Source organism: Microtus pennsylvanicus, chromosome 8 (assembly GCF_037038515.1).
Source record: "Microtus pennsylvanicus isolate mMicPen1 chromosome 8, mMicPen1.hap1, whole genome shotgun sequence".
In the NCBI taxonomy this organism is placed as follows: domain Eukaryota; kingdom Metazoa; phylum Chordata; class Mammalia; order Rodentia; family Cricetidae; genus Microtus; species Microtus pennsylvanicus.
The window spans coordinates 92,337,567-92,355,893 of NC_134586.1; positions in this window are offsets into that span (position 1 = coordinate 92,337,567).

Consider the following 18,327-nt stretch of genomic DNA (forward strand, 5'->3'; position numbering starts at 1 on the left):
ACCATAAACTAAGATTACCTGAGCACCACCCAAGAACAGACCATCCAAAGGAAATGCCTAATGTTCCAACCGCTGTAGATAGGATCATCTGCCAGTACACACTCACCAGGACACCCCTAGAGAAAAGTCATCCAATCAGGGGTCCTGAACCTCAGAAACCCCTCACCTCCCCCTTTACTACTATAAAAAAACCGATTCTAACTGAGCTCGGGGCTCTCTGTTTATTTCAATGTACATGCAGAGAGACCGAGTTTGCAAACTTGCATAAAATAAAGGCTCTTTGCTTTTACATACGGGACTTGGTCTCCTTGTTTGCTTTTGCGGGACTTTGCAGATTTGGGCATAACAGTATACTGCTCAATCAGTATATCAGAACCTTACAGTTATATAGTTCCATATATATTTTATGTAGACCTTTGTGTAAGTCTTACCATTTTACTAATAAATCACCAATTTACTAATATTTTAGCTTTGGTTTATTTTATCTTTTTAGGAGATTTTAATAACAATAATTAAAATAGTTTGTTATAGCTAATCATGATAGCACAGGCCTGTAGTCCCAGCACTTGGGAGGCTGAGGCAGGAGGGTTGCCGAAAGATTGAAGCAGCCTGGTCTTCATGGAGAATGCCGGCACCAAGGACACGTGTTAAACAAAAACACCAATACTAAACCACATCCTAGTCATCCCCATAGCGGGCCTTCCCAGTGTTTCTCATCCCTGTTCGGATCCACATTCCCATCTCCCTCACTTGTCCTCTGGAAGCCCCTCCTTCAGCATCGCTGGCAGTGCAGGCATGCTGCTCAGTTCGTTCATGCTTTCCTTGACAAAGCATTGCATCCTTGATTGTTTTGAAAAATTATATTGTTGTTATTATTATTATTGTAAGTGTCTGCCTGCCTACCTGCCTTCTCTGCATCTACGATCCGCTGTCCGCATGTCTGTGCTGTGTGTGAGAGTCTTATGTGCACACCAGCTCTGTGGAGTCAGGTCTCTCCTTCCACCTTCTTGTGGCTTCTGAAGATGGAATGCAAATGACCGGGCTTCTGCAGTACACCCAAGCCGAGCCATCTTACCCACCCGCATCTTTGATTTTTGAAAGATAATTCACTGCATGAAGAATTCTGCACCGGCCATTTTTTTTTCATTCTCTTCTTGCTTAAGAATGTGGCTTTGTGTTTTGAGCTTGCATTACTTAGTTGAGAAATCTTTGCTTCTCCTTATCCCTTTTTCCTTGTATAGAGATGTATTTCCCCTGCAGCCAGTCTTAAATTTTTTCTTCTTATCATTAGCTTTAAGACGTCTGATGATCCCATGGTTTGATAACTATTTTCTCCATGTTCATTTCAGTTTCTTGCGTTTGTGAGTTTATACATTTCCTCAAATCTGGGTGGAGTATTTTTCTGTCTCCAAATTTTTCCTTTCCTTTGGAAGACATTAGCATCTGGGCTACTCACTTCAACACCTGCCTTTTGTCTTTCTTTAAAAGTGAGTCATTAAACCCAGTTCCCATTCAGTGTGGAAGACTCACCCAGTGGCTTACACAGTAGGGAATCCTTTGCTATTTGGAGTCCACTCCTCAGCAATCCTTACTTTTGTTTCAATGTTTAGATCTTTGTTTTGTTGGGAACCAGGTGGTTCCAAACTCCTGAGCTCAAGTAATCCTGCCCTGGCTTGACTTCTCAAGAAGTAGTAGTAGCTCACACCTGTAATCCCAGACGCTGGAAGCTAAGGCAGAAGGATTGCCGCGAGTTTGACAGAGGCTGGGTTAATGAGTGAGACTCTGTCAGAGAAAGAGAGGAAAGAGGAGAGAGGAGAGAATTGTAACTAGTATGGCATCACATTCAGCTTGTGTTCCTTTTTGACAATTCTTTCACTTTTCATTCTGCAGTCTTTCTGTGGCAGTGCCTCCAAGTTCATTGCTATATTCTGGCCTTCGTCATACAAGGATACAAGAAAGGAAGACCCTTAAACATGCAGCCTCTCTATTCTGGATGGCCCTCCCAAACCATGCGGCTCATAAGTTTCCATTACTTACAATCCATGCAGACTGTGGTATTCTAATGTAGGAATGGGAAGTGAATGAAGATATTCATAGATCTTTTTGTCTACAACACACAATGTGCCATTAATCGTATCCAAGGTAGTTTTCATATTTGATATGAAAAATCGGCCCTCCAGTTACACTAAAGAGGTCTTTAGTTACCTCTTCTATCTCTACACATTGACTTTCCATGTCCAATCTTACCTCTAATTTGTGCTACTTGGAAATTTAAAATGCAGTTTTCACCGCTGTCTGTGCCTTCATCTAGAGCTGTCTCTGTGCCGTTTCTGAGTCGGTCCCCCTCCACTAATTTTCTTTTCCTTGGTATAATGTCCAGCCTCTGACTTCTTTCCATGGTGGTATTTTTTTTTTTAATTAGATGCCAGGCATTGTATGTTTACTCTACATTGTCTAGATATCCTTGCATTCTTGGGAAAACAAGGGAAGGTAAATTACATGGGAGACTTGTGATCTTTTTGATTCTTGCTTTTAATCTTTGTTAGACTGGAACCAAGCAGTAGTTAGTCTGGGAGTGACGTCCCCCAAAGCCAGAAGCAAACTACTCCTTAGCATCCTCGCTGATGCCTCAAGAATTGTGAAATGCTCCAGGAGGGAGCGGGCTCTGGTCCCAGCACCAGGCCCTCTAATCTTCTCAAGGCCTTCCTTTACCATGGCCGGTTTTTCTCACCCATACACAGCAGCTAGGCACTCACCTGAGTGCTTGAGCAAGGGCCTCTAGCTCTCTGAATTTCCCTTCCTGTGTGCCCCACAAGTTCAGCCCTTCTAGGCTTCCAGCTCCATCTCCACGGCTGAGGGAAGCCCTGGCTTCTCTCTGACTCCACCTGCTCAGCGCCATGAGCACACTGTGTCATTCACCCACTTGACCGCTAGTCTTTGTCACCTAACAGCTAATGTCCCGAGAACTGTTGTCTCGTGTATTATATTTGGTCTTATGTTGGCTTCAGGTAGGTGGATAATTAAAATCTCATTACTCCATTTTTGCCACATCCTATGTCTCCTTTACACCTTCCTCCCTCCCTCCCTTCCTTTCTTCTTCTCTTCTCTTCCTGTTTTTTTCTGTTTCCCTAGCATCAGAGACCCCAAACCAGGACATCACATTAGGAACTTAGTGCTCGGCTACTAACCTATCTATACTTCAGTCCCTCCTTTCCTCTCTTTTCTAATGACTTTGTTATTGTTGTTGTTTTGAGATAGGGTCTCTTTCTGCAGCCCAGACTGGCCTTGAACTCATGTCCTTCCTGCTTAGGCCTCCCAGGTACTGAGTTCACAGGCAGGCCTCACTGCACCCTGCTTCTCTTGCTTTTTTTACTATTTAGTGGGGACTGGTACTATGACTTACAGGGTGAGGACACCTGCTGCCAACCTCCAGCACATGAGTTCAGTCCCAGCAACCCACCCATCTGTTGGAAGGAGAGGACCAACACCACAGGTTGTCTTCTTGCCCTCTGCTCTTCACACACAAGCCGTGGTGCATACCTGTGCCTACACGCACGGACAAAAATGTAAAGCCCAGAAAGATTTTTCGTGATAGTGTTCCGTAGTTACTTCCCTGTGGAAGGATTTGTGATAGATGAGTTTCAGAGACCTTTCAAATCTAGCTTTCCCTTTCCTTTCCTTTCCTTTCCTTTCCTTTCCTTTCCTTTCCTTTCCTTTCCTTTCCTTTCCTTTCCTTCCCTTCCCTTCCCTTCCCTTCCCTTCCCTTCCCTTCCCTTCCCTTTCTCTTCCCTTCCCTTCCCCTCCCCTCCCCTCCCCTCCCCTCCCCTCCCCTCCCCTCCCTCCCTCCCTCCCTCCCTCCCTCCCTCCCTCCCTCCCTTCCTTCCTTCCTTCCTTCCTTCCTCCCTCTCCTCCTTTTCTCTCCCTGTCTTTCTTTCTTTCTTTCTTTCTTTCTTTCTTTCTTTCTTTCTTTCTTTCTTTCTTTCTTTCTCTCTTTCTTTTTCTTGTTGTTCGAGACAGGGTTTCTATGTGTAATAGTCCTGCCTTTCCTGGAATTTGCTCTTGTAGACCAAGCTGACCTCCAGTTCACAGAGATCCATCTGCCTCTGCCTCCCAAGTGCTGGGATTAAAGGCCTAGCTCTGGCTTTCTTTCTCAACTCGCATTTGATCAGCGCTTGGACGGGGTCAAGCTCCCTGTTTTTGGAAACTGTTTCTGTCAGAAATGTTAAGACAATGGTTTCATGTGGTTTCAGCTACGACATCGTTTTATCTATTGTTATTAAATTTTGTACCATTGGATTTTCTTTCCCCATTGGATTTTTTAAAATACACTTTCTGGGCACTTGGAGGACTCAAAAAAAATTTTTTAAGTCATCTTTTAGCTTTGGAAAATTGACTCTGGAAATCTTAAATCTGGCTGAAGATCTTCTAAATGGCGCATGTAGATTTATTTCTTTCTCTCAAATTGTTGGGATTTCTTCCTCCTTGTGTTTGCAGGTCTCTGCTCGCCATGTTCGTCAGAATGAAGCCCCTCAGCACTTCAATGCAGGGAGTCTGCTCAGTGGTTGGCTGCACCACAACGGGACCAGAATGGGGGCCTGTCTGGGTCATTGGGTGAACTTTCAATATCCATGAGCCTCCCTCCCCACTTCTTGTTTTAATCAGTTTCTGCAAATAACCCCACCTTTGCCAAGGAGGCATGGGGAGGTGTGGTATGGGCCAGCATTTGGAGAGCCAGGTGGAGGGGGGCACTGAAGTTGAAGGCGCTGTCACCGTGGGGGTCTGTGCCCTTTGTCCTTTGAGCTTTGCAGATTAAATTACTCTCTGCCCTCACCTGTGCCTGGAGTCTCCAAGATGACACTGTCTACATCTCAACTTCCTTAGTGGGGGAGGCTATGCCCTTCAGCCAGAACGGAAGCACAGGATACGAGTAGGCAACTGGAGGGCATGTTGCTCCTTAGGTAGAGTCTATGCTTACACCATAGCATTTAGCTCCACTCTGAATTTCAAGAAAGAAGGAGCCCCACCGATTCCGAGACTGTCCACCGTGCTTGGGCTTGCTTTGGCTGCCTTTGAAGGCGCCTCTTGAAGAGAATTAGAATTCCCTTTCTCCTCTCTCCTCCCTACATCAGACACAGTTAATCCATTGATTTCATTGGAACTTTGCTGACACCTCTTGTGGGTGGTTGTCTCCTGCACGCATTGTTCAGCCCACAGGGGAAAGTTCTGTGGTCGGCTGAATCAGGCACCGTTCGCTTATCTGTGTTCCAGCTTCCAGAATTTTGTCTCTATCTCTGGTCTGTTCCCTCTCCTCCTGGGTTCTCTTTGTCCTCGAGGCCTGTGCCTTTTTGCATTCCTGGGCTGTCATTTCAGTGGGATTCCAGAGGCTGTGGAGATAATGTGTGTGGCCACCGGGCATTTACTGGAAAAGAAAGGCAGGGGCCCAGGCAATCTAGCAGGAAGTCTGAAGGCGGCAACCAGGCCAAGCCGAGAACATTCTCTTTTCTGGCTACAGCCGGTGAAGCTCCATTTTCAGGGTTAGCTCGAAGAAGGGCGTGACAGAGACAGATTTTTCGCAGTCGGAGCACTTCTTACCTAGCCATAGCTGTGGGGACCCCATTCATTGCAACCGCCCTCCTCCACGCCAGTGCCCTTTGACCGCAGAGCCCTCATTTTTAACCGCTCTGGAAGCCCAGAGAGCAACTTCACTTGATTTCTTGACTCTCTGGAGAGCCGAATTCACTTCTCTTTTTGAGCTACCTGGGCCCAGTGACCAGAGAAAGTCATATTAACAGAAGTTTGATATTAAAGACTGACGGGGGGGGGGGGCGGAATTACTGACTAATCTAGGTTTTCTGGTGGAGAACTTTAGTTGAACAATGCCCCTTTGATCTTCGGAAGCAGGCCGCGGGATCCTGCCTACTCTAGGCTTCGAGCAGACCCTGGAGGCCAGTTGGAGGCCCCGTAGAGTCCAGTTTCCAGAGCTCCAGGTTGGAGCGATTTGCATTTCAAAGGCTTCAGGATCTACTGCAGAGGGAAGGACACTGGGGAAAGCTTATTTCTAAGGCTGAGCGACTCAAAAGGCTTGGTAATTTTTGGCCACCCAGCTGAAGACTTTCCAAGAACGAATTTCAGAGTGAAACAGGAGAAGTTTAGCAAAGTGCAGCCAAGCACAGGGGAAGCGAGGGGGGAGATGGAGGAGAGCAGGAAAAAAAGTGCGGGCGCGGAAATCTGAAGTACTGCAGCCATGATTTACCTGTATTTCTAGCTTATCAGATTCTGGCTGAGCCAGAGTTTTAAAAAAACAGAGGAACTTAAGTGTTAGAGGACAGGGGTTCCATTAATGGCCGGGTTCCTGACGTCTCCATCAGGATCAGAAGCTAGGTAGGTGTCTCATGCAGTATTGTGTTCCCCTCTAGCGCCTACCTCCCTGGAAACGAGGAAGATGCTGACTCGTGAGGCTTAGGAAATATCATGAGACAGAGGAAATGGGTTTTGGAGAAGATGTTCTCTTATGTTCATTTTGAAGGTTTTCATTTTTTTTTTAAAGAAGGCATGTGTTTAGTTTGTGAGCGTGAGCACACAAGCACTCTGAAGAGGTCAGAGGACAACTTGGGAGGGTTGGTTTTGGATAGAATTCAAGTTGCCAGGCAGCTGAACCATCTCGTCAGTGTGATTTTAGTGTGTGTGTGTGATGGGGAGGACTGTATCATAACACGTGTGGGAGTCAGAGGACAGCTTTGGGGAGCACGTGGGAGGCCAGGCTCAAGCTCAGATTGTCTGGTTTGTGTGGCGAGTGACTTTACCCACTGAGCCACCTCATTAGCCCCTACAAGATATATACACATACTTATTTAAGGAAATGCGGTAGGTGGTAGGGAAGTATTACAACTTAATGAGAGAGGAAGAAGAGAAAAAGAAGGCTGTAAAAGGGAAGGTAATACACGATCCTATTTTTGAATGAATAACATGTACTCAAATGCACAAAAAAAAGTTAAATTCTCAACAAAAGTTAGTAGTGGTTATCCTGGACAACAGAATTATTGTCTTCAGTGTTAGTCTATGTTTTCTTGTCCCATATATATATTATCTATTATCTATATAATTTGTAGACCAAATAAAAACATTTAAAGCCTTCGATGTGAAATAAGTTATCGAAGTATTTCGCAGAGCTCTGTGGCATGATGTGAATCTGCGAGTCAGATCCAGGACCCTGGCGGTGTGCTACACAAAAGCTCTACCACTGACTTCTCAGGATCCATCTCTCCAGGTCAGCCATTACGTGCATGCTGGCTGCCCCATGCTTAGATTAAAAAAAAATTACTAGCTGTGTTGTTTTCTTATTTTGATTGCAGAACAATTCCTACCAGACAATACATATAAGAGATTTTATAAGCTTTGAAGCAGAACCAAAGAGATCTTGGGTTACAAGTTTTAAACAAAGGTGTGTGTCACTGTCTCCATTGAGCTACTTTGCAATGAAGCCAATCACACTTGATTATCTTTGATGACATTATTATTATTATTATTATTTTGGATAACTTTACTTTTTTGGGGGGATGACTTTACTTTTTAGGCTCCAAATCAAACACTCTTTAAAATTTTTATAAGAAGTCAAATGTGGAGGCTCACACTTGTAATCCTAGCCCTTGGGAGGCTGAGGCAGAAGGATGGCTGTAAGCTCCATGCCAGCCTGAGCTATCGTGTGAGAGAACCTGTCTTTAAAAAGTTGGAATAGGATGAGGAGGGGAAGGAGCAAGAAGAGGAGGAGCAGGGAGGAGAAACAGGAGGAAAAGGAGGACGAACGATTTGTAAGAGTGTGAGATCCAAAGTCAAATGCGACCAAAGCAAAGAAAGCACATTGGTAAGTACACAGGGGAAGCATTTCATCCAAACCAGGACATTTGCCCAATGAAGAAGACGACCCCAAGGCTCTCCACAGCAGAGTGGGACTTTCCATCAATCTTCTTTTAGGAAGAGAACCTTGCCTGAGAGGCTATGTGGTATCAAGTGTTGAACGAGGGTGGATGTGCTTTTGAGATTGGTCCTCAGGTCATCCGTTTCATTGCTTGATAGAGAAGCTGGGGTGCAGGCGGAGTGGGGGAAATCACTCCAGTCACAATGAGTGCCCACTAGAGGCTCTTCTAACTAACAATCCAATGCAAAATGCTTTTCAATGGTTGTTTTCTGTAAAAGAGACAAAATCCTTCCTCTGAAGCCACGAAGAGGGAAGTTAAGCAACCCAAGGAAGCGACCTGCCACAAAGACCTGGCCTTGCTGCTCATCCTCACTTCTGTCATCCGTCAGGAGCTGTCACTTCGTCTTAGTCAACTTCAGCTTGTTCATCTGCAAAGCTCAGAGAGTGACGGCTGCTTCACATGACAGACCGACTGTACGCTGCAGAGTGACCAACACTGCTGCTCTCGTTGAGTTGATGACTTTTCATGGGGTCATATGGACACAGCGTACACTTTCCTGTCTCACCTATGCCATGCTACAGACAGTACAGTGACCTTAAGTGACTCAACTGAAATTATTCCTCTCCCCAGCTTTCCTCTTTTCTTAAATTAGTTCTCTCTCTTAGAATACAGAGTGGTGGGTTGCGTCATGACATTTTCATACATATGTACCCTCATGTGTAGCTTAGGCTAGGCTTTCATGTGTCCTCTCATCCCCGCTCTCCACTTCCCACCCGTTCCCTTTATCGTCCTCTGATGGAGGAAGGTCATTGGTAATAAACAAACTGCCTTGGCCCATTTTGATAGGCCATCAATTAGGTGGGTGGAGTAGGCAGAACAGAATGCTGGGAGGAAGAGGAAGTGAGCTCAGACTCGATTAGCTCTGCTCTCTGGAGCAGACATGATGACGCTCCAAGCTCCAACCCAGGATGGACGTAGGCTAGAATCTTCCCGGTAAGTGCACCTTCAGGTGCTACACACATTATTAGAAATGCTCTAGTCCAGGTGCGAGAGTTAGCCAAGAAGAGGCTAGATATAATGGGCCAAGCAGTGTTTAAAAGAATACAGTTTGTGTGTTGTTATTTCTGGTGTAAAGCTAGCCGTGCAGGAGCCGGGTGGGATGAAAAGCAGGCCCACAGCTCCCACAACAGTCCCCCAAACAGCGTTCCTTCTGCTTTTGTGACACTTAAGTATCCATATAAACACACACACATATATTCAAATCTAAATTCCACATATGAGAGAAACTGTAAAATTTTGTCTTTCTCCTTTGCGCTTATTATCACTTGTTTCCCCCTCCCCCTTTAGACTTCTCCCTCCCCTGACATTCCTCCCTCTATTTTCATGTCTCATATGTGCATATACATACACATTTCAATATAGATTTGCATATGAAAGAAAGCACGTATTTGTCTTTTTGAATCTGACTTTTTTGAGAGTGAATTTGCTGCCCACGATGGAGCTCCACTCTACCCATTGTCTCACAAAGGTCACAATTTCAGTTTTCTTTCCAAGTGAATAAAATTCTACATCGTATGTACTGTATAAACTATATACAAATACTGTGTTTTCTTTGCCTTTTTATCGGTTGGTGGCCATCTAGACTGGTTCTTTATCTTGGCTATTATGATTAGTGCATCAAGAAACACAGAAGTTCCACTTTCTCTGTGGGACTGGGACTTAGATTCCTTGCCCAGGAGCAGTTTAGCTGGATTATATGGTTGCTCTAGTGTCAGGGTTTTTTTTTGTAGTAAACAAATTAATTAATTTTATGTGCATTGGTGCTTGCCTGCAAGTATGTCCATTTGAGGGTGTTGGATCCATTGGAACTGGAGTTACAGTTGTGGCTGCCATGTGGATGCTGGGAATTGGACCTGGGTCTTCAGGAACAGCAGCCAGGCAACCTCTGAGTTATTTCTCCAGCCACCCAGTGTCAGCTTTTAAAGGGACTTTCCATACTGATTTCCACAGTGGACACCAGTTTACAGTCCCACTGTCTGGGACAGGGGTTCCTGTTTGCCCACATTCTCACCGCTGTTTGTTGCAATTCTTTTTCTTTGCTTGCCTGCCTTTCTTCTTTCTTTCTTTCCTTCCTTCTTTCCTTCCCTCCCTCCCTCTCTTCCTTTCTTCCTAACTCCATAATCCAGGCTGGCCTAGAATTTAATTTATAGCCCGGAATCCACATCAGCTCTCCTGTGCCAGCCTCCTGTTTAGGTTGTTCCTGTTGAGGTTACAGATGTGAACCTCTATACTTGTTCTCTTGACAACCACATTGACAGGGATGAACAGACTCTCAAAGAACCTTTAATTTGTAATTTCCTGATGGCTAAAATGTGGACCATGTTCCCACACGCTTGTTGGCCACTCGTAGTTATGCTCTTGAGAACTCTCTCTCATTTCTTGCTTACTGATTGCAGGATTATTGTGGCATTTGTTTTTGGCAGCCTGAGGGATTCTTGCTATTAATCATCAGTCAGATGTGCAGGTGGAAGATTTTCCTTTCATTCCATCTCCTCCCTTTGTTGGTTGATGGTGTCCTTTGCTAAGCTGGAGACTTTAATTTGATGCACTCACGAAATTAAATCAGTCTGAGGACTAGTTCTTAACTATAAGGCAGCTTGCCTCTGCCTAGACTGTCTCCTGTTTTTACTGTGAGGTTTCAGAGTTTCAGACCTTACATTAAGATCTTTTTGTTCAGGGTAGACGTACAGATATAACGCCAGCCATTTACATGGGAATATCCCGTTTCCCAGTATAAAATATTACAGAGACTGTCTTTTCCCCAATATATATTTTTGGTAATTTTGTCCAAAATTAAGTGGTCATAGGTGTGCGGATTTATTCCTGGGTCCTCTATTCTATTCCTCTGGCTTCTGTGTCTATTTTTGTGGCAGTTCCATGTTATTTTTGCCACTCTAGCCATATAGTGAAATTTGAGGTCAGGTATTGTGATTCTTTCTGTGGAGGATGGGTTTGGCTGTTGGAGGTCTTTCGTGCTTCTGTGTGAATTTTAAGAGCGTGTCCATTTCTTCAGACAGAAGCTCCATGTAATCACCCACTCTTCTCTGCTCTCGGTTTCTGGAAACCAGTTGTCTATTTTTTGTTTCTAGGATTTAAGATCTCTAGGTGTCTCATATGAGTGAAATTGCACAGCCTTTGCTCCATTGTCTCTGTCTCTTCTCTCCTTCGGAACAATGTCTTCAAGGTTAACTCCTGTTTCAGCATCTATCAGAACTGTAATCCTTTTTAAGACTTAATAATATTTCATTGTGTGTTCATGCCCCGTTTTGTTTATCCGGCTGTCAGTGGACATTTGGGTTATGTCCATCATCTTTTCACTGTGATAAATAATGTCCCTATCAACATAGGTGCATACAGCAGATTTGTTCGTATCTAATTTGATATGTATATATGGAAGTGAATTTTCTTATAAACCATATACTTGAACGTTGACTCTGCTTTCATGTCTGTCATGTGACCTTGGGTAGGTGACTGCTTCTTCCTGTATGTCACTAGAAATAAAAAACTCAGTTAGGCATCCTTTACTCTATGGACAGAGATGCTATATAGATACAACACAGGTCAAAAATAATCGACTGTCCCAGAGTTGTTCCCAAGTTAGAGTGGCCAGAAAGCGTTTGTCCTGTTTGGCCTCCCAGCATTGCCTCTGGCCTGTGCAGAACCCTGGCTACCGATCTTCGTTCTCCAGTCCACAGTGGCCCCTACTTCCCTTAGCAGATTGTGTTCCTGGAAAGTTGTGTTCAGTTCTATTTTCAAGCTCATTATTCAAGGAACCCTGCGGTGGTTCCTTCTGGAAAAGCAAGGCTCTGCTGGCAGAGGAAATAACATGTTCTAAACGACTTGTCATAAATCTGAGCCTTGGTGTATACGCCTCGGCCTAGCGCTGGACTCCACGGTTGACACGCTCCTCTAACCTCTGCCCGTCTCTGTTGCCTGCTGCCTTGTACAAAACAGACTTTTTCCTTTGGAAAAGAAGCAGTGGGTTAGCTTCTGATCCAGCCTTGCTGGTCTCTGAGTAATACTGACCAGGTTGCTTATCCTTTCTGGGCTCTTGTTTCCTCATCGGGAAAATGCGGACGGATGGTGTGCGGGAGAGATGGGGTAAGATCAAGCTGCTTAGCCCATGACACAGACCCATCCAGCATGCTGCCTTCAGCTGGCCTCTGAATAACATACACGTGAAATCCCAGATTTCTCGTTTCGTAATTGTTTTGATGAGAGACTTTCAGACCAGCAAACTTATTTTTTTTTTTGCAGTGATGTCAGGATGAAAGGTCTTTCCCATGCGAGGATAGCTTTCTCCAGGCCTCCCTAGTGGAGCACCCCTGGCTGATTTGTCTCATCTGCTTTGCAAGTCACGCCTTCATTTCACTGTTCTTACTGTGAGCTCCTGTCCCTTTTGTCATTTGTCCTTTATAACAAAGAAAAAAAAAACCCGCAAAGTTCTACCAACAAACAAGAGCCAGAGAACGTGGAATCTGTGACCGGTGTAATACAAACTGTGCTTCCCGAGCAATGGATTAAAAAAGAATCCATAAAATAAAAACTGAAAGTAGTTTTTCTCAAGAGCGACTGCTGCTGTCCCTCAGAGTCAGGGCAGAGCCTCGTCATCTGTCTGGTGCATTGTGGAGCTACACATTCCTCACATTCCCTCAGCCCTCGAGATAGGCAGGACTGCGGACCATTGTCCTCCTTTAGAACCTGCAGAACTGAGTTCCACTCAGTAAACTCAGTTGCCCCAGGAAACGAGCTGATGGGCAGATGAGGCCGTATCTCCTCAGGCCACAGCAGGCCACTGGCCCCAGAGCCACTCCACAGACCTACAGTGGGGGTTTGAACTCTGATCAGTAGCAAGCATTAACATGTCTGAGGACGGAGAGACCCCGACCCGTGCGTGCGTGCATGTGTGTGTGTGCGCGTGTGTAAAACCATGCAGATGCTGAACTCATTAGTATATAATAACCACCATTCTTGACATTTTCAGGGCTAGTTGTGCAACAGCTGGAGACAGGATTCCCGGTGCGGGAAATAGCCTGCAGAACAAAGCGCTCTTATCTCAGGGAGGCAGCTGAGATTTCTTGGGCTCCTGCTCCTTCCCTGGCTTGGCTAGTTCCACCCTCAGGGGCCCATCATGGGAGAGGCACCAGAGCCTAGAGAAGGGTAGGGCTTGCAGACTGGCCGAACCCCAACCTGGCACACACTCAATATCCGCAAACATCTGTGCAACAAGGATGAACCAATTCTCGGCCTTGTCATTCCCGTCTGAGAAACAGGATGACAAACAATAGCGTTTGAGTCTGTGCATTCTGAGGACCGAGGGGGAGGTCAACCCAGCATTCTAGGGAGTGGACACCAGGCATTAGACTGGTAGAGCGATGGCTTTGCCTGTTGGCTTAGCTGGGAGAGAGAGAAGACAGACCTTTAGAGCTTAAGCAAGAAGGCCTCAGTGAACCCAAGATCAGGTACCAAGGAAACCACAGATACAATCCTCGTCAACAGGGGCTACAGGATTCCAGGTGCAGGAGTCTTGGGACAGAAGTTGCTTAGAAAGCAGCTCTGCCGCCTGCCATCCTCGGCCCTCTCTCAGAGCCCACTGGGACCATCCCTTTCTTTTGTTGGCCAGGACTCTCAGCTCACACCGCCTGAGAAATTGTAGACACTTAAACCAGCAGCCTTCCACTTCCCGCCTGGGAGGCAGTCGGCACTCACAGCAGTGTGATTCAGGCTAGCACGAACATCAATTTCTGTGTTCTCATGACGAGGCAGGTTGGTCCTGCTGCTCTAAGCTGGCCTCTCAGAAAGAGGATGATGCCCGGGACTTCCTGGAGCCCTTTCTGTGACTCAGTCAGTAAAAAGTGAGTCTTGGCTCCCATGTGTGACCAGGATGACCTCCACTCCCAGTCTTTTTGGCAAGCGTCTTTGCGTGCACATGCATAAATGTGTGTGCGCGTGCGTACACGTGTGTGTGTCTGTGTGTGTGTGTGTGTGCGCGCGCGCGCGCGCGCGTGTTTCCTAGTGTGTTTCTCTTCATCTGTTCCTTTCTGCTCCTTTCCAGTGGGTCTGTTTCTATCATACTTCAAACATTGCTTCTTTGGGTACCTGCCTGTGGGGTTCATCTCCATGAGCCGTTCCAGGGAGTCTTCACCTGCCTGTAGTTGATCAGGGCCTCCCAAGCCGCCTGCCCTTTAGCCTGCCTGTCAGAAAGCTCTTCTGGGCTCTGGCTGAGGTCAGGGGTTGTCACGTGGCAGGGAGAAGAGCCGAGTGCTAACAACTGGCTGACAGCTGGTCACAGCTGGTGACAGCTAGGCTGGCTTGGGCGTGGGAAACACGATTCAGGCAGCAACAGCTGGGAAGGGGACCACACTCAGAAGATGAGATGACAGGCTACTGGGTCTTGTGCAAAGAGCAGGACCCTGTTCCTACCAGTCTCACCACTGTCTCTTGGAAAGGAGCCAGCCCAATCCATGGCTCAGAGTCCACACTCCCAGCATTCCTTGCATGGTCGGAGACAGTTCTGTCCTGAGTTCCATGGGGCTCCTCCTTGCTCCTGCTCAAGAACAACGTGGGTTTTATTTGTGGGCTCTACACGGTAAGAAGGGAACGTATGTGCACATCTTGAAGAAGGCTAACTGGGGAGCTGTGCATGTGAACATGCAGACAGGTGAAGGTCATGTCAGAAAGCTGACCTGGCTAAAGGGCCGGCAAGGGGCTGTGGTAATGATTCAGTCATGAGCATGGGGTCTGGCAAGCAGTGGATACCAAATCTACAAATGTTGCCTATCGTCTTGATGATGGTTGTTTTCCTTCATACCACGAAGTTGTACCTTCGTGGAACAGACAGTGAACAAACGCACAAATATCCTGCTTTCTCAGTCCAGTGGCCTCGAGCACAAGTAAACCAAGAGCATGGCGTGTGTGTGGCTGCAAAGGGACGCCGGGTCTAGAGGAACGGGTAAACCTGTCCTTGCATCAGCTTAGGCGTGGGCAGTTCTACGGCCTCCACTCCAGGGGTAGCTAAGGCAACTTGTGGATTCCCGGGAATCCCTTCTAGTTTAGAGACCAGATGACAGGGTGGGCAGAAATGGGTACCAAGTCAGAGCTACTATTCCATCAGAAGAAGACTCAGACAATGAGGGGCTGTTCAGTGAAGCTCAGGGGCTATGGACTTTGCTAGGCATGCCTAAGGCTCTGGTTGAGTCTGCAGAACAGCCAAAACCGAACAGAACAACAGCAACAATAGCCAAGCAATAATGGAGGTGGTACTTGATGGCCATGGTGGGTTTGCTTTGGCCTTTTTTCTTTATGTACTGGGTGTTGAAGTGCGTGTGTGTGTGTGCATTTGTGTGTGTGTGTGTCTTTGTGAGAGAAAAAAACAGGATAGACACAGAGAAGAGAGAACAATTCTCGGTTCCCCAGTAATTGATGTGCTTTGTTCGCGTGAATCTCCCCAAAAATCTTTAAAAATCTGAAGTCTGAAACACTCATGACCCCAAGTAACTCACAGAAGGGATGAACAATGTGTGTGCATTACACTTGGAATACTTCGGACTGTTCTTTCTTCTCCCCTCACCTCCTCTTGCCCTCCTGTCCCCACACAGGGTCTACATATGTGTCCCAGGCTGACTTTGACTCAAGTCCCTCTTGCCTCGGCCTCTTGAGTGGTAGGACCGTGGGACCCTGTTACCACACCTGGCTAGACTCTGAGTTTTTAAGGTTTATTCTTTATTGCTTTGTTTATGTGTGTCTGTGTGGGTCTATACTATGTGTGTGCAGGTACCTGAGGCCACCAGAATGGAGCATTAAATCCCTTGGGGCTGCATTTACAGGCAGCTGAGTGCTGCCCAACCTGAGTGCTGGGAACCGAATTCATGTCCTCTGGAAAAGAAACAGCCGGTGTTCTCCAGCTCCTAATTATTAAAAAAAAAAAAAAAAACTGTTTTGGGGTTGAATACAATCCCAAATGCAAGCAAACCAAGCAAGACTAGGGATGAGCTAAACGCTAACAACCCACGTGCAATGCCTCCCTAAAGGCTGCCCTCCCTGCTGCTTTCTTGCAACTCAGACTGTCTCGTTCTTACTGCACAGGGAGACCTTCAGAAGCACATTGAGAATGCTTATTTTCCGGCTGCTGCCAAGGACCTACAGGGACGTGTATGCGACCAAAAGCCTCTGTCACTATTCTGGTCTTTCAGCCACAGCTGCTACTGGAAGGAACCAAGGTATGAGGTAAACTCTTGAAAACCATACCGACACCAATATACTTAAAATCTTCCAGTAGCACCCGCTGTCTTTAGAAGGAAATGCCAACAGCTGGGCAGGGTCAGCCTGGCTCCGTGGCTGAGCAGCTTCCAGGACTGACCCCTTCTCCCTTCTCCAGCTTCTGGGTCTGGTAATGGCACTTCAGCCCTAACATTGGTCATCTTTCATTTGCCCCCAAACATTTCAAGCTTTTTCTGCTCACAAATCTTAGCATTTATTATTCCACCCACTGGGAATGTTCTTTACCCCCATCCCCCACTCCCTCCCAAGGCTCAGGCGTCTCTAAAATTCACTACTACTTTTGCTGAGGAGCGTTTTCTAATCATCTTGCCCACTGAGCCAATTTCCTTTCATGGGACAGGTATGGTAACCACTCCAGCACTCAAAAAACCGAGGCAGGAGCATTGCCGCGAGTGAGTCCAGCACACACGCATGATGAGTTTCGGGAGGGTCAAAGCTAAGTAGCATAGCCTGAACTCAAAAGGCAGGGAGGGGCAAAGCAGAGAGAAAAAAATCCAGAATCCCAAATTTTAAATGCTTCAATATCCCAGAGCTTTTGAGCGTGAAATGACATCATAAGGAAAAGCTGCACACCTGACTTCATGGACAGATTACAGTCAGCATGCAAACAGCCTAAAGATACTGTGTAGATGACCTTCAGGAATGATCTGAGCACACACCCGCCATCCCAGAACTCCAGAGGTTTCAAAAAAGTATTTCAAGTTTAAGGCCAGCCTGGGCTACAAAGCAAGATTTTTGTCTCAGGCTGAGTTGCTGGCCCAGCAGCTTGCCATGCAGGCAAGAAGACTGAAGTTTGGGTCCCCCAAATCTACATCAGTACTGTGTTAGCATGAAAGCTGTGTTTAAATCCAACCTTAGAACACAGAAATGGCATTCTAGAGCAAGCTGGGTACCAGACTACCATACTAGTGAACTCTATGTTTGAGCGAGAAATTCTTCCTCTTAGAATCCGGTGGAAGAGTGATTGAGGAGACTCTCAGCACTCGCCTTAGACCTCTGCACTCATAGACACACATGTATACATGGCCCCACGTGCACACACATGCACATGCACACACACACACACACAAACGATTGCACACCATATATACACACACATGTATACATGGCCCCACGTGCACACACATGCACACACACACACACACACACACACACACACACAAACGATTGCACACCGTATATACACACACATAAAAATTAGAAAAAGGGAAAACAACAATTTTGCCTCAAAAAGCAAAAAGCGGCTGGACAGTGGTGGCGCACACCTTTAATCCTAGCACTCCAGAGGCAGAGGCAGGAGGATCTCTGATCTCTGAGTTAAAGGTCAGCCTGCTCAACAGAGTCAGTCGAGGACAGTGAGGGCTACACAGAGAAACCTTGTCTCAAAACAAACAAACAAACAATAACAACAACAACAAAGCAAAGATATCATCATTATGTTCAGTTATGATTTTATATGCAACGCAAATGGATTTCATGTTAGACCTGGGTCTCATCTCCCAAACAACTCTCTCTCTCTTTCTCTCACACACAGACAAACATATATGCATATATATATGTGTGTGTGTGTGTATGACCCTTTAAAACAATCCCCTGTGTTGTGGTGACGCCCAATTACAAAATTATTTTGTGGCTACTTCAAAACTGTAATGTTCTGTTGTTATGAATTGTAATATAAATACCTGATGTGCAGAATATCTGATATGTGACTCCCATACAGTTTTCATATATATATATATACTCATATATATACACACAAGTATGGTTTTTCATATATATACACACACGCACACACACACAAACATAAGAAAGGGAGTGGTTGGTTACTCATGATCCAATAGATGATGCTATTCCCATACACAAATTAACAGTACTGATTGGATTCAATGGGCTAAAATAAGATTAATTGAAAAAAGGGACATGAAGTTAGGAGGGAAATGGGGTATAGACAAAAATACACTGCCTACACATGTGAAATTCTCGAAGAAAAGATAAAAATTAGAAAAATATTTATTTCTTTTTATTGTACATATGTAGGTGTTAGCCGGTGTGTATGTCTGTGCACTGCATC